The sequence below is a fragment of the Mycteria americana genome, chromosome 2 (assembly GCF_035582795.1).
Source record: "Mycteria americana isolate JAX WOST 10 ecotype Jacksonville Zoo and Gardens chromosome 2, USCA_MyAme_1.0, whole genome shotgun sequence".
NCBI classification, from domain to species: domain Eukaryota; kingdom Metazoa; phylum Chordata; class Aves; order Ciconiiformes; family Ciconiidae; genus Mycteria; species Mycteria americana.
In genome coordinates, this window is record NC_134366.1 from 43,861,594 (window position 1) to 43,869,317 (window position 7,724).

At 37.2% G+C, this 7,724-nt stretch overlaps 1 long non-coding RNA gene across 1 annotated transcript; it reads right to left on the reverse strand.

Moving 5' to 3' along the window:
• Positions 1–2,576: 2,576 nt before the first annotated feature.
• Positions 2,577–7,422, reverse strand: LOC142405563 (uncharacterized). Its single transcript, XR_012774230.1, has 3 exons — positions 4,491–7,422; positions 3,978–4,094; positions 2,577–2,682 (listed from the first exon to the last, which is right to left on the reverse strand). It is a non-coding gene; the product is annotated as an uncharacterized LOC142405563 (long non-coding RNA).
• Positions 7,423–7,724: the final 302 nt, after the last annotated feature.

Here is a 7,724-nt window from a genome sequence, read left to right on the forward strand (position 1 = left end):
TGATTTGGTACTAGATGCCCTAAAATTTGAATTACTGTTTTATAGCCCACAGCACAGGGAATGTGCTTACTGTGTGCTTCTGACAATTACAAAACAGTTTAGAAGAGGAAGTTTATACAATAATACTGTATTTGTGAATATTCTTTTCTGGCTGACTTAAGTTGTTTATCTTTCCAGCAACCTGTTTACTAAAATTTCCATTTTCTCCAATGCATTGTTTCAGATCACCTATGTCAGTAGACAATTCTTAGGCTTTTGAGAACAATTTTTTCGGAACTCTTTGAGAAAGTGATTACAAAAATCAGTTGTATACTTGAATTAAAAAAAAATTTAAAAAAAAGGAAAGAGGGTTGTACAGCTGAACAAGTAAAATGTACACAAGAGTCAGCCACCTACTTAGTCTTAAATGTAAGCATTATCTGAACTTACAAGTCCCTAACAATTACTTGTTTCAGATCAGCTCTCCAACAATTTCTCAGGTGGCCTAATTTGTAACAGAGCTTAGCAGCAGCAGTTCCTATTTATTTCAATAGTTGTGTAATTCAACAGCTTGGAAGATTAGACAAGCAATGTTTAAAAATGATCACTGCTAACTGCTTCATGCACTTTTCTATTTTCATTAGATATTAATATTAAACAAAGAAGATCAGAAATGCATTAAAAATCTTTTGTTATCCCTTTAAATCCCTTAACATTTTGGTATTTCTGGGTCTTGAATGTTTCTCTCCAAGATATCACACAGCTGTCCTCAGTTATTTGTTTCAATAGTGGTGTTTCTGCTTAGCATTTTATTCTTGCTGTATTTATTAGGAAAATGGGTAAATAAAGTACCAAATGCAACAAATTAAATATTTTTTTATGTTTAGGTTATGGTCTCCTGTTCTGTTTTTACCCAACTAACAATGCTTATCTTCTCTTTCCACTACCTACTTTGTATTGCTCCCATTTACTTCTGTAGGTACCTTCATACTCCTTAGTGCCCTCCTGTTTTTCTTAAAGAAAAGTAAGAACACATTACCTCAGTCTTTAGGTGAAGTAAAACCATCCAGCTCAGTGGTTCTTATATACATCTTGCTCACTATGACTGTAGCCACCGTTGGTAGAGGTAGCAGAAGTTGCAGTAGCAACAGCTTTTGGTATTGGCCAGGACAATATGTTTGACTACTCAGGAATTACTTAGGCAGCACTTTGCTACGGCACATGCGTATTAGAATTTGGGAATCTCAGTCTAGGTCATCTTCAGTCCAGCATGGCTTCCAAGAGCGTGTCTCCTTTTCTGAGCGCCTCAGAAAGCTGAATGCTGATCACAGCGTTTCTTTCTTACATTTAGGATTCCTGGCTGTCACCTGTGAGGGAGGAAAACAATCTTTTGAATTACTTTGAATATATATATGCTTTAATACTTAGTGAATTCATTTTAATGTTCTAGAAAAAAGTTTTTCTTCTGCATAATGTGTTAAAAGTAACTTGGTTGGATATATGTATATCTGAGGGGTTTTTTTTAACCCAAAGAATATGGAAGCAGTAGCTGTCATTATTTTATATATTTCTTTTTGAACTCTACTGTGCATTTAACTTATAGTACAGTAAAGTGTTCTTCATTGATGCAGTTCTTTTAGAATATTCCTACATTCCTGGCAAACTATGAAGCAAAGAACCTAAAAAAAAGGCACTGTACGTTTTACAGTATTGCTTACTGACAAACCTAAGTATGAAAAAAGCCAGCATATCTATTTTTGCAACAAATCTGTTAACTGTTATACAATAATCATACTCCACATTCTTTAAAAACTAATTTTGCAAAGAACAACTTAGTGATACACTGTGTTCTTATATAACAGCTAGAGAGAATACATTTTCTTGTACTGTATCTCATAGTAAACTCATGCCAAAGTTGTTACTGTTCTGCTATAGAATTGTTGTAATAACAATGCACCTTCTTTTTTTAGTAGTTAGCTCGTTTTTACTGAGCTTTGTTATTCCACATATGCTTTTCTGCTGGAAGCTTTTATACTGGAAAGCCTTTGAAGAGTGTGAGTAGCTCTTTAAATTTATCTGGAAGTAGTGTGGTTTCTTCTACCTTGGCCGTTACTGGTGCTGACATTCTTTTATCTCCAGGTAGCAAGTGCCATGAATTTGTCAGTTTTTCATGAAAAGGCAATACACATTATCCAGAAATTTGCAACACAGTATCAGTCCCTGTCCCATTCAACATTCTACTTAATCTTAGAAAATGCAATTTATGTATCAGGATCTTTTCTAGTATTTTTGGAAACTTTATTTGACACCAAGTATTGGAATCTCATTTACCTTGTAACGAGTTCTAAAAGTAATGAAGTTCGCTCTTTACCGAAAGACACGGATAGTCTTAGAGGTTCTTCTATGCTCCCGTACCTTTCGAGACATAGCAGACACTCTACTGAACATGACGTTTTTCCGCTGAGTTCATTTCTGTCTTGTGACTCATGACAGGGAAGCACGGAAGCTCCTTTTTGACTTTACATCTTACCCTTAATTTAGTGAAAAGGCATCTGTTATGCATGTGAATACCTCACGTTTGCTAACCTGTTTTTTTTTTTTTTTTCAGTTGCTCATTATTTTCTATAATTTTTCTCAAAATATTCTGGACTTAGTTCTCCAGGACACGAGCAATGATGATGAAAGAGCATACTAGCATAAAGACTGAAAACACAATGAAATTACTTGAAGTCACAGAATAGCTAAATTTTAAGAGATCAATTACATATGTATTGTTTGTTGTGACATTTAATTCTCAAAATAAAATGTAAAGTTTTTCTCAGCTTTCTGATCACAACATCCATTCTCCTAAATAATGAAAGCTACTAATTTTGAGTTGCTTGCAGAATTGAACTCAAAAACCAATCCTTTCTTTTCTGACAGTTGTTTAGTTAAAGTACAGCAAAGCAGGAACCGTGCCCACTCTCAGATTACTATAAAGACAGAGCAGTTACAGGCCATAGAGGCCGGCACATTAACCAACCCATGGGAACGCAGCACAAGCTCCAACCCAACATAACCCAAGGCACATGCTCCAGCTCTAAGTTGCTTCACCAAACCAGCATGACTGCTTTTAGCCACAAAGCCAAACGGCTCCGTAGTGCGGCACAGCACACAGCGCGCCCAAGCCGCCCATTAAAATAGACATACTCCCACGGGGCGCACACACAGAACACAGCACTCCCGAGCCTCTCTCCAGCTTCTGCTTATATGTTTAAATCTCCCCTGCTAATTTATGATCAGTTATCAAATACTGCATTTGATGAGCAGAATGAGGATTGCAGCGCCTGCCATCCCCCCCTTGATCCACGCTACTCCCGTGCTGTTCATGATGGGATATCCCATGATCCGTAAGGCTGGTGCTCCCTCCAGGGTTGTTAACTACACCAGAGACATGGCTTGCTTAACAGGTTCTGTAACAGAGTAGCATGAAGATGCAAACACTATAATAGGTGAAACTACTTGCAAAATTCCCTCTAAATGAATTACCATGTTAATAGATTAGATGCCGTGCTTTGCATATTTACTCCTGCAGGACTTGGCGGATTATAAAAAGCGATAGTTAATCCTTCAAAAAGGCATGAAATAAAAATATTATTCTCAATTCAGTATTTGTTTGGGTCATCCTCTGGAGTTAAATTGAAAGTTTAACAGTATTCATATCCTTACAATAGATATCCGTAGCATAGCATGCAAACATAATGTATAATCCTTCATTCAGTTCTTTGAGTTTCCAGTGCAATTTCTACAGCTGTTCTGTAGTGTTTCTGTGAGGTGTGAGGAACAATTTCCCCAAGAAGTAAAATCTGCTGATTTAATTTGGTTGGGAGCACCATTGCCCTTTTGAACTATATGCATAAACATACTAAAACATCAGGTTCTAATTTTTGTCCGTCCCTTAGAACAACTCTTGCTTCTCTTTCTCCTGCTTTGTGGGCCCCTTACACCACCTCCCTCACCTCTTGGGCTCCTGGACGACAGCAAGTCTCAAAAAGATGTGAGGAAAGGCCTATGTCACCAGGCCTGCAGCGGGCTGCAGTTGATGCCCAGTAGACCCGCGGGGAACTGCAGCGATGCTGGAACACAGGAAGATACCAGAGCAAGGCATGATTACTGAGGGACATGATATTGGAATGATACGGGCTGAGGATTCAGTTGTCCTGTGAATATACTGGGAGGGGGAACACAAAAAGCAAATAGGAACTAAAATGATACAAGGTGGACAAAAATCTCGCAGCAATGAAGGCCGTGGCAGATTCAGCAGACCACATTCAAGGAACTCACTCAGCAGACAATTGCTACTGTCATCCTCATGGCTTGCTTCCTCCCACTGCCCACCAGAGAAGCAACAGCAGCTATCATGAGCTGGGGAATGCATGGAGGCTGTATGGGGCTGGAGCAACAGCCTGCAGTACACGGGAAGCAAGAAATGGACAGAATCCAGGGATGGTGTGGAAGCCTCCGTATCTTACCTGTGACTCACTTGAAAGTTGCCTTGATCTGCACTGCAGAGACTGCTTCAAAGGATGCAAACCACAAGTTTAGAAGAAGGGAAATGTGGAAGGGCTTTTAACAGTGAAGACAACAGGGAGGGTTACCCCAGGAGGTAACTGATATCACATGTTAATCAAGAGAATCTTCCAAAAGATGGCCAAAGCATCTGATTATGCTGCACCATAGAATATGTCCATTTTATTACTAACATAGCTAATCTTATGTTACAGTGCTGGTTTTCTCATTCTAACATGTATTAAATACAAAATCCACTGATCAGTAGTGCTAGTGCTGACTCCTGCTTGACTCACAAGCAACATTACATGACTGGAGTGCCTCTTCCATACAGCTTTTTCAATAAAATATTCCCCAGTTATGGATTTAACGTTCAATTCTTGGAGTATAGTAGGTTCTAGGTGATTTCCACTGAATTTGTTATCACATGCCAGTAAATCTCCTGCTCTTTAAAAATTAATTATATTATTTCCTTTTCTCTTTTTCCACATACCCAATCTTTCAACCACTCTTTCACTAGCATACATGTTGCCTCCACGCTCTGTTCGCAGATGGACTTTGTATTTTTCACTGAATATTTGCAAAGGGCTGAATTTCCTCACATGACCAGTAATCAGTCCTGTATGTGAAGTAAACGCAATAAAAAGTTTAAAAGAGGTAAATGTAGTCTGGCAAGCGGTTGTTTCTCTTTAATGTCTGTTTCCTATCACGGACTTTGTTTCTGTGGGCCAGAAATGCACGTAAATCTTCTTGTGTCTTCAGAAGGTTATTTATATATTGGGACTGGACGAACGCCCATTTTTTCATATCTTTGTGTCATTCATTAATTCTTTTTCAGCAATAAACTAGTGTACAAATATGAATTAGTGGCAAGCCTTAAAAATCTGAAACAAAACTATAACGTTGCAGAATATAGCTAGTCACAGGGTATAGTCAAGAAAAATTGCAACATCCATTGCACTGAATGTGAACCCCGGGTTTTCACACCTTTGTTAAAAAAAATCAAATGGATTTATATAAAAAAAAGTCATTATCAAATATTGACTTTGAAGTAGAGAAATAACTGATACCATGAACAATATTGTCAGGGGCTGAGATGAGTTCTTATAAAGGCAGTTCATACATAGTTCAGACACTTGAGCAAGAACTTGCTTACGGCACTGTTTGCCTTTGTAAGGCTCCATGATGATAACACTTCCTTTCAAAAAATATTTAATTTATTAAAAAAATGAAACAATTAGCTTAGCTTGCTAAACAAACCCCCAAATGATGCAAATTTGACATTCACTTATCAGCATTAACCTGAGCTTACTTTTTTCTATCCTCGAGTGTTAAAATTAAACCACAGCCTCTAACGCTTCCTGTTTGTGCTGCTACCTCCATTGCAGTTTTTCTTTTAATTCCAATCTGTTAATTTTTTTTTTTTGCCTATTTTCTTTGAAACCATCATTGCTAACCTCATGGAAATCAGTAAGTATACTTAGGCAGAAACTCCTAGCCGAGCAACCGAACAAAAGAAAACACCCAAATCAAAACCAGTTTGGGGCATGCTTCTTACTAAACCAAACCAGAACAGTTCCAAAATTCTTAATGCAGTCCACAAACAGGCACTTCCCTTTTGGGCAATAAAGTTTTACATCTTTTTGCCAGTGGTGAACTTTGTTTTTAATATACTATATATTTCCCTGATGCTTTGGCTAAAAGCAAAACCTGCTGCAGTTTAACTACGTTATTTTGACTTTTGATATAATGCAAGCATGGACACACATATATTACATTACTTTCTATCCTTCTCATCACAATGGTAACGCGGAGGGAAGAAGCGAGTCTCTCTCTTTCCATTCTGTACTTTGCTGCTGTTTCCATCTGCTCTAAGAAGCTGTGATCAACTGTTCCACCTACTTTACTAAGAGTTTGCTTAAACATTGCTCTTAGATGTCTTCATTTTCTTACATTAGCTGGTTTCCTTAGGACTGTTTCACAAGGGAGTCTGTACGTTGTTATCCGAAGTGCTTATCTAAATAAGTCCAGCATTTCCTCCTGATTGTGACAGAGGTAAGCTGCTTGTTGATGATTTTCTGGGGGGGGGAATACGTTCCCCTGGGACTTCAAGGGTACAGGAGACATACATTATATTACTGAAGTTCCAAGGATATGAAATAACACATAGCATTATGTAATAAAAGGATCAAATTAACAGAACATACACTGAAACAGTACAATGAAAATGCATAGTGAAATAATCTTTCTCCCTCCTTTATAAGATCTCTAACAGAAGGTCATAGTTAGCCAGTACTTAAGACTCAGTCCTTCAAGACTCTGTAGGTGCTCAATACCATACTGAAATCTCATAACCATTACAGATAGTGTGCTCTGAAAACTCTTGGTTACAGTATGTCACTAAACACACTTTTTCCAAAATCAAAGCCCCAGATTATTCAGTGAGCAAGGAAAGGAATGAATCTATATCAAGCAGTAGGAGCCTATTCTTAATTTTAGAATTATTTCTATAGCTTAGAATAGTAAAAATAAAAGATGTTTAGAAATGGACATTCCTTAAATCTTAGACTGCTTTTCAAAAAAGCTGCTCACTATTCTGAGCATTTTTCTTCTACCAAAAATTTTCAGTGACCTAAATATAAATGAGCACACAGAAAAACGTCTCATAAACAGGGTCAATCATGGAAGTTACTTTTGCCAGCACTAGCTTATGTAGTCCATTACATTTTCTTTCCCCATTAAATTTTATTAAGTCCTTGTATTTTTGTTGGTTTCTGGGTGCCATCAATTTTCATTACTATTGCTTTCTTTTTTTGCCGAGTTTGAATATTTTTAATCTATCCCTTTTGTCTCCTCTTTACCAAATAAAACTAAAGAAACTAACTTAATTTTTGTCATAGTTGCAATCCTCTATATAAATTAAAAGCAAATTAAAATGTATTTTAAATTAAATGAAAATGTTTAGGAAAAGATAAAGCTGCACAAACTGAAGCAGGCTGATCATAAACGAACCTAATAGCCTAATTACAAAGCTTACCATAAAAAAAACAAATCCCAAGAATAAACATAAAAATCTAAACAAAGGAAAAAATCCTGTTCTCTTATTCAGACAGGCAGACAGTCACATTTAGACCCTTACACATTTCACAACATCTGTACACCTAAAATACAGATACTTGAGGCTGTTTGACCTTGGC